Source organism: Sinocyclocheilus anshuiensis, unplaced genomic scaffold, assembly GCF_001515605.1.
Source record: "Sinocyclocheilus anshuiensis isolate Anshui unplaced genomic scaffold, SAMN03320099.WGS_v1.1 scaffold44, whole genome shotgun sequence".
Lineage (NCBI taxonomy): Eukaryota > Metazoa > Chordata > Actinopteri > Cypriniformes > Cyprinidae > Sinocyclocheilus > Sinocyclocheilus anshuiensis.
Genome location: NW_015555746.1, coordinates 391,939 through 400,934, shown reverse-complemented (window position 1 = coordinate 400,934; position 8,996 = coordinate 391,939). Strand labels below are relative to the sequence as shown.

The 8,996-nt window shown below is 35.3% G+C and overlaps 1 long non-coding RNA gene and 1 pseudogene across 1 annotated transcript; one reads left to right on the top strand and one right to left on the bottom strand.

The window, feature by feature from the left end:
* The window catches only part of LOC107673609 (hemK methyltransferase family member 1-like), an 8,564-nt pseudogene extending 3,633 nt beyond the window's left edge, over nucleotides 1-4,931 (bottom strand).
* Nucleotides 4,932-5,157: 226 nt separating this feature from the next.
* Nucleotides 5,158-8,694, top strand: LOC107673484 (uncharacterized). The gene is made up of 4 exons (XR_001632400.1): nucleotides 5,158-5,295; nucleotides 7,735-7,874; nucleotides 8,008-8,191; nucleotides 8,336-8,694. It is a non-coding gene; the product is annotated as an uncharacterized LOC107673484 (long non-coding RNA).
* Nucleotides 8,695-8,996: the final 302 nt, after the last annotated feature.

Genomic DNA, 8,996 nt, shown 5'->3' with positions numbered 1-8,996 from the left:
TATATGCACACACATACTACCGTTAAATAGTTTGAGGTCAAAAGGATTTTTTTTAAAGAATTAATATTCAGCAGGGATGCATTTTATTGATCAAAAGTGACAGAAACAGCATTTATAATGTTACAAAAGGTTTCAAAATTCAACAAAGCATGTATGATGGCTTTCAAAAAATATTACGCAACATCTGTTTTCAATATTAAAACTAATAACAAATGTTTCTTGAGCACCATATCAGCATATTAGAATGACTTCTGAAGGATCATGTGACTGAAGACTGGAATAATGGCTATCGAAAATTCAGTTTTGCCATCACAGAAATAAATTAAATTTTTGAAATGTATTAAATGAAAAGCTATTTTAAATCGTAAAATATTTCTCAATATTACTGTTTTTACTATATTTTTTATCAAATAAATGCAGCCCTGGTGCGCATAACAGACTTCTTAAAAGCACTACTCAAATTTTGAACAGCAGTGTAAATATTATGTACTGTATATATATAGTTTAAACTGTATCAGGTGCTATTTATATGTACATACAGTAAGTAGTAAGATAGTATTTGATTTTCTCATGTATGTATACTGTACTCACACATACAGTATATGACGTATATAATTGGCTGTCAAAACATGTATTAGTGTCAATGATCCATGAATCTCCTGAAAATAATTAATTTATGCCTGCTAGCTCAATAAACACAACTCTTGTTACCCAAAACAACACTTACTTTTTAACTAACATTTCTGCAGAAGTACCTGCATTTATGTGGTCAGTGAAGTGCAGCATTTAAAGAGTTACAAACAAGTTAATCTCAGAATCTAATAATAGTAATGTGGGTTGGCCAGAGAGTTAAAAATCTGATATTTAGCATTCAGGCGGGCTGTTTTTAATGCCATCTAGTGGGAAGAGAGGCACGAGCTTTAACAGGAAAAGCCCAATAAATCCCTGGAATTAGCAGAACATTTCCATGTCACTGCCTTAGAGGCCCTTCTAGGATTTGGGCTGAACCGATCCATCAAAGTCTCGATTATCAACCAGCGCTCAAGTCGCGCTAATGCTAAATCAATTATGAATGTTATGATAAGGCCCACAATGAATCTCTGAACTCTTTTTAGTTTCTCCACGGATTGTGGGTGGAAATGTTGTGGCATGTATTGGAATATGGACAATGGAGCTTATTACTGGCATCTGAAAGCATGATGAAATTTAGCCACAATATTTAGTACATAAACATACAAGGAGCGTGGGATGTGTTTTGAATGACTAACATTCAAGTTTTACAGAATCCGTGGAGCTTTCTGTGGAATTCTGAGCTGTGGATTACGTGCAGGTCTGCTTGTGACTAATGCGCTTTTCACTTCGGCCAGTCATAACAAACAGAGAGAAAATCAAGGAAATGGGACAATCAAAGATGCCAGTCACTCCTTCATGCTGCAGTTCCTCTCCATATACTAAACAGAAACCAACAAAGAAACAAAATTACACGTGCAACACACATTTAGTCTTGACCTGGATTTAATCTCCCTATGGCATTTCTTAAAGAGAAAGAAAGAGAGAGAGAGAAAAAAAGACACTTTCCCTAAGAAATATTTCCATTCTGTCAGCTTTTGTCAAATGAACCTTAACCTTCATTTATTCAAATCTGTCAGGCTAGATTCAAGATCAAGACGAACACACAAACAGCACATTCTGCTTAGAAAGGCTAATTAAATCCAGATGATTAAGCAGTTTAGCAATACACTTTGGGGTTTGTGTTCCATCTAAATTCATTATCATTTGGATCTTAAAAATTACATTTCATGGTTCTCCTCATAAAAATTCAATTTCATGACGATAAAGTAGGTAATAGATTTCAATAGCTTATTCCTGAGAACCATTTTATAACCATTATTCAAGGAAATACTCAATGTGGTGACCCAAATATCATGTTATTTTCTGTTTAGAGCCACAACCGTCAATGTGAAAGCACAACATCAGCCTGAAGCCTCAATTTTTATAATTACACAATACACATTATTATTATGTGAATAGTCACAGCTTAATTATATATATATATATATATATATATATATATATATATATATATACACCTGTGTGTGTGTTTTATTATTTGTTAATATATAATGTTATATTACTTACATTACAAATTTAAATATATAGTTATATTCATATTATGTATCTGCGTTATGTTACTGATAAATTTGCAATAAAATGTGATTAAAAATTAATCACCAGATAACAGTCAGTGACGTAAAATAGGCAAGTTGACCAGAAATGACGTTTGTTGTGTGCGGACCAAAAATAGCCACTTTCGTAGGAAGTCAGTCTCACAATAATAATGAACTGTTATGACTAGTCATTGCTGAGTGGGATTTTCTATGTCATTTGAATCACTCTTACCCTTAATCACATCTAAATGGTGAACATCTAGTCTGTCCTGCAGACCCAGTCTGGAACAAACAAAAGATAATGACACATGGAAGACTCAAAATAATAAATCATCAAGTAATAAAGATCTAAATATAGAAGCTTTATATAGTCAAAGGTGCTGGTGGTCACCTGTTTGCATTTTCCATTGTAAGACATACTGCCGTCTGGCTTTGATCCAAAGCAAATACCCTGAGGTTAAAGAATCATGGGTACAGATGTTACAGATGACACGCTACATTACTTGGAAGAGCAAGATAAATAATTAGAAAAAAAAAGACACTGAGTGCAAACCTGTGGAATGCCGTGTAGTAAACTAAGAGAGATGGCTCCAGATCCACAGCCCACCTCCAGACATCGTAAATCAGTCGTGTGCGATTCCTCCTGTATCGACCGGAGGTCCTCGAGAACCAGACTAACCAGCTCCTACACGCACACAAACCAGCGGGTCCAAATGGAAATAAATGTTTTCAAACACACAGCCCGTGTTTATCCAAAAAGTCACGTCCATTTGAAGTCCACTCTCAGTTTGTTGCAAAATTCGGACATGTGCTAACTAGGTCACTGAAGTTTTTCACCTCTGTTTCAGGACGAGGTATGAACACGGGAGGCTTCATCTTCAGGGTCAGGTCTCTGAAGTCCCATTCCTCAATCACATACTGTACAGGCATCCTAAAAAAAACACATCGACAAAGGTCAACAGGCAATCTATCTTCTGGTGTTTTTGCAAATTGTCAGCTTCTTCTTCGTGAACCAGCTACAGTACTTTTAACTACATAATATCAGTCCCAAATCTAGAGTAAGATAGTTTTGTTTTGTGAATTTAAGGAAATATTGTATTAAATGTGTTCATTTATTTGTTCAATTTTGTTTACATCTCATTGTTTCTTAATTTACTTTGTACAATATTGTGGTAACAATCTTTTATTTGCTAACATTAGTTAACTACATCAGTTAAAATGAACTAAAAATGAAAAATACTTCTAAAGCATTTATTAATTTTAGGTAATGTTAATTTCAACATATAATAATGCATTATTAAAATCAAGATGTATCTGTTAATATTATTTAATCTAACATGAACTAACCAACCAACAGCTGTATTTTTAAATACTGTAACTAAAGTATTGTTTATTGCTAGGTCATGCAGAAACTAACCTTATCTAATGTGGCCTTATTGTAAAGTGTCACCAATTTAGTTTTTTTGTGTTTTTTCCATTTTTCAATTTATTATTTGCATACAGGCATTAATGCAATGTACCGGTTGAACACTAGTTTTGTCCTTCGCTAGACATAAATTACAAATGATCAGTGGGTGGAAGTTAAAAGTCCACGGGAATGGTTTAGTGTTAATCTAAAGAGAGTAAATGAATAACAAATAACATTTTGAAGAACTAAATTCAAAACAACTTTAATGAAGTTCTGTGAAGGCCTTCACATGTGTGTACAGGGTCTTAATCATTAAAAACTCAGTAAAGTTGTAGTGAAATGTAGTACCTTGTGAGGCGTTTAGAGCATAATTCCCACACTCTTTCTCTCTCCCTGTCAGTCAGGGTGTCTCTCAGCCTTTTCCTCTGCACACATTCCAGCTTTCAACAAAGACAGACAAGGACACAGTGTCATGGAAAGGGAAATAGGTATTCCTTTGATTTTGTAAAGAGGAAGGAATGGGAGTGAATTAAAAACGAATTTCTTAAAGTACTTAACTTTATTTATTTATTTTAATTCTTAATTCTCATAAACCATTATTTTACACACACTAAAAGCCTGCACACTTGTACTGACAAAACAAGACAATACAAAATCACTGAATACATTCGCGACTCACAAGACAAAAAACACGAAAACACCTTTCTGTCGGGAGAGAGAGAAGCCGCAGCGTGTGAACGCGCCGCCATCTTTTAATCATATTGTACATTTAATACTGTCTACATAAGACTAAACCTCACAGAAACTCACAGTTTTTTCGCCTAGTACATTAGATATGATGTACTGGCTTGAGAGAACAGGCTCTGAAATGCCGTGCAGTGTGAAGTGTTGAGCCCAGTCTGATCGCCTGCTCTGCTGTGATACTGCAGTCTGCTGGAGGAGCAACAGTGCCCTCTGCTGCACTTGACCACAGCCTCACAACACTCTGAAATACAACCAACAACGGCACAACAAAATGTTTTTTTTTTTTTTTATATATATATATATAACCCCACATTGCATATTTCACAGTTTATGCTTATTTGATTAGAGTGATTGTAATTTAAATACATAAGGGTTTAGACACTTACTCTGTGTTTTGACACTCCACTGTGTCTGTGCATTAATCGATTGAGAATCCAAATTGTCTTGAACATTATCGTTCTGTACTGTAAGCGAATCGAGCTAACAATAAACGTTGAGCTGCTATAACATTCGTGGAATAGTTGTCTGAAGAAATGATGTAACTTGCATGTTTTAGCCTGTTGATCCAAGTAACATCAGATGCCATGTGCCCCTAATGTCCGAATCGATCTTATGAGCAGGGTTGCCAGATTTTCACAACAAAACCCACTCCGTTGCTACTCAAAACTAGCCCAATCGCGTTTAGACGGGGGGGGAGGGTTCCCCGGTAAAATCGCATTTTAGGGGCTAAATATCACGTTCTTGTGGTCGCTTAAACCCGCGGCCATTAAAAACAACACGCGGAAACAGTGTTAGAGTAGCCCAATTCCGCGGGGAAACCGCGGACTTGGCAACACTGCTCATGAGTCAGTCGGATCATTTGAATCAGTTCAACGGGTTGACAACAGGAGTTAGGTTCGACGATAAACAAGTGCTTTTTTGGTCGACACATGTATTTAAAGCACGCACTCCTTCCCCTTTACATCTGGTACAACTGTAAGTCACGTTTTATATGGGCTGTTATAATATACCATACATTCCACATAATTCAACAGGACATCTTGCTTTATTAAGATTTAATAGGCAAAGGAAACTTGCATGCTAATTATGAAATAAGGCACACTGATTAATTCACTATCCCAAGAACGCTCAGACCTGTCCGTTTCGAAGTGAGCTGATGGTAAGTGCATTTGAAGCGTAGACTACCAATATCTGTTTGATGGGGCGAAAAAATACTTTAATTAACAACATTATGTCGCTAAAACGAACTGATTGGAATAGATGTCAGGTTCCACTACAATGACGTAAAAGTATACACGAATCATTTCTTGAACTAGTGATTTGAAATGAACTGTTCAAATAAACCGATTCGTGTACATGAAGCGGACTTCCTGTCACTAGTGCGCATCAATGCTCTTACAGATTTCAAAATAAAAGCCATAATAGAATAATGCGGCAACCAGACGAAAGGGACAAACCTTTTCAATGAAAACGCTATGTTTTGTCTATTATGTTTATGCTGCACTCTGTAATTAAATGTGTTAAACTGAATATAATTTTACGCTTTACCCTCAACTGTGTGATTTGAAATGACCACTAGAGAAAACAGGTGCATTACTTCACGTTTAAAGGTGCTAAGTATTAGGTTTTAATTACATATCATATGATAAACTTAATTTAACTCAAACTGAAAACCACTTAAAGTCCATGAATTCATACTTAGGGTACAGCAGGCCTAAAGATTCCCCTCGATTGTTTTTGTGTAATGACAAAAAAAACAATATTGATGGAATAATATGATTTTTTAATTACTAGAAACTCTGTGACACATCTTTGCCCCGAATGTGCCTCTTTTCTTGATTAATGTCACTTTCATAATAACTTCCAGATAACAACTTCTATGTTATTTGGCTATTAGTAATTGTTTATGTACATCTTAGAGCTCAAATTTTATTTCATGCATATTGTCCAGTATTGTGACAACACAAACTTCAAAGACAGAAGTTTTGAAAGGACTTGTTGTCTGCAGACGGAGTTAGAGAAGAGAGAGCTGCAGACTGCAGAGATCACGTGAGGAGAGACTGGAGGACTGGATTGGGGGATGGAGGACTGGTGCTGTCAGCCAGATGGGACTGATTGTTATTGTGTTCTCCATGGGCTGCAGTGTGTGTAGCCTCAGTCTATTTGTGAGCAGCACTACACATGATTTAAACTGTAAGTCCTGTGTTTCCCCTGAAACACTGTCTGCCAGAATGTCTCTCCTTATATGAACAAAGAGGGATGAGACAATAAAAATGAGATTGAGAGAAGTGTAGAAGTGAAAGAAAGAGGACAGAAATAGACAATAAAGGGTGTTAAAGAACAATATCAAAGGAAGGAAAGTGTTTCAAACTATTAAAAGAAAAAAGAAATAGCGAGAAAAAAACATGTAGCTTTTTAGACACATTTTTTTGTCCTTGAAGCAAATCTGTTATAATAGCTCACAGTGTGTGTGTAATTAAGGGAAACTGGTAATGCCTGCCAGGAAAAGTAAGACTGCATTGGTTTCATGGCCTGTGATACTCTACAGTTAAACTCAGACAATTAACCATTAAAAAAACTACCACAAATGCTACTGTTTGTCAGACCTAAGTGATCATTATGAAGTTAATCATAACCTTAACCACTTTGCAAAGTATTTAAAGCAGTTTTTTTTTTTTTTTTTTTTAAGTTTTTTGATGCCAATGGTCCCGAAATATGATGATTTTCTTGTGAGAGATCCCCTTTCTAAAAAAAGGTAGTTATTTTTTATGCATTAAAGACCCATTTATACTGTGAGAAAAAGCATGGTATTATAAAAACATGTGGTTTGCTAAATTAAAAAGGCCTAATTGTTTTTATTTTTATATTGTTACTGCACTGAAGCCAAGGCAACATTTTAAATATTATGCATATAAAAATACTGATTTTGGTTTTTCGACCCATATTACACTAATGTAAATGTAATTTAATGAATCCAATTCAGTGTACAGTTATTTGCAATGTATTGTTCCAGAGCTGTTGGCAGCTGTTAAATTTGACATTTTGTAAAATCTTGTAAACATACTGTGTTGGTTGTGGCATATCAGTTTGAATATATGCCATATCTGATACTGTGGGCATCACTAACTGCCTCCAACACATCTCGTTCTGTCTATCAATCTATCTTCCTCTCCTGCTGTTTTTCTTTCTCACTTTCCTTCTATCTGTCACATGATCTACACTAGACCAACTACATCTATAAAATGCACAATTCAGTAACCTGAAAGGGTCTTGTGAGCAGAAAGTGTTTCACATTTACTGTAAACACAATATTGCATTTTGTTTAGATTAAAAAAAAAAACATGAATATAAAAATGGTATTATATTTAAAATAAATGACCTAACCCATTCTTTTCTTCTTCTTTTTTTTTCTAGAGCTTTAAAAAGTAAGAGTTGGAGTTTGAAAAATGACAGTCTGAAATTGGCCAAAGACATTTCCAGATGCCATTTCCCCATCCTTTAAACTGTCTCCTCCTAATAAAACAAGTGGCAAAACACCAAAAGGAAAAGATAATGTTAGTTCTTTTACATCATTATTTACATTTATGTCAATTCCAGAATGTTAAACTGATTTTAAACTGCATAATATTTTTCTCTATTGCAAATATGACAGAAATAATCTAACCTGGATTAATTTCACAATGACAGGGAATAGCCCACTGTGCCAGATGTGGATGATAAAAGAATGGGAAGTATATGCAGGCACATATTTCGGATTTCTAACCTGCTCTTGGCATTATACTTTGGCTGTAGCTGTGATTATAGCAACATTTATGTAGGATTTTGTCTTGTTTCACGGAGTATGTGTTGCAGTGATTATGAGCAGCTGAAGGTAAGATTTCATCTTAATCCTATAATTTCCGTAAAATAAATATGTAGCATCAGATATTGGTCATGTAATCGAAAGAAAACATAAAACTGTATATACAAATTTTTTTCCAGCTTCTCAACTTGTCCAAATTTCATTCATCTTCAGTGGTCTAATACCCTGGCAGTGGTCCAGACAGTGTCCTCTATGGCACATATATTCTCAGCAGTGACTCATTCTGGTGTTTTGAGCCTCCTGGAGGAAGCTCTCTTTCTCTCTCCGTAATTCTTCAAGCTGAAATACTGAGAAGAACCTCACAATGCTGCTCTGTCCCTCAAAAACACTGAAGTCATAGTTTCCCAGGCTGCTGCCCCCTGAGATGCCTAGAAGTGAAGAAGCGAGAGGAGGGGCACAGAGCTTGGTAAATTGCTTTTGCCATGAAAAAAAAAACAGTATAATACATTCTTGTGCCCCTGTTGGCATCTTCATTGCCCTAATATAGCCGATGATGTTCTATAAAATGTTCCTCAGCCTCCTTCACTTTGCTAAATTAATGAAATTCAGAATTTAAGAATTGCTTCCCTTTGAATTAATGTGCATGAATATGAATTGAATTGGCACCAACCTGTTTGTCTATTTATCTATCTATCTATCTATCTATCTATCTATCTATCTATCTATCTATCTATCTATCTATCTATCGTTCTACCTATCATTCTATCTATCGTTCTGTCATTGTATCTATCATTCTGTCCTTCGTTCTATCTATCTATCTATCTATCTATCTATCTATCTATCTATCTATCTATCTATCTATCGTTCTATCTAT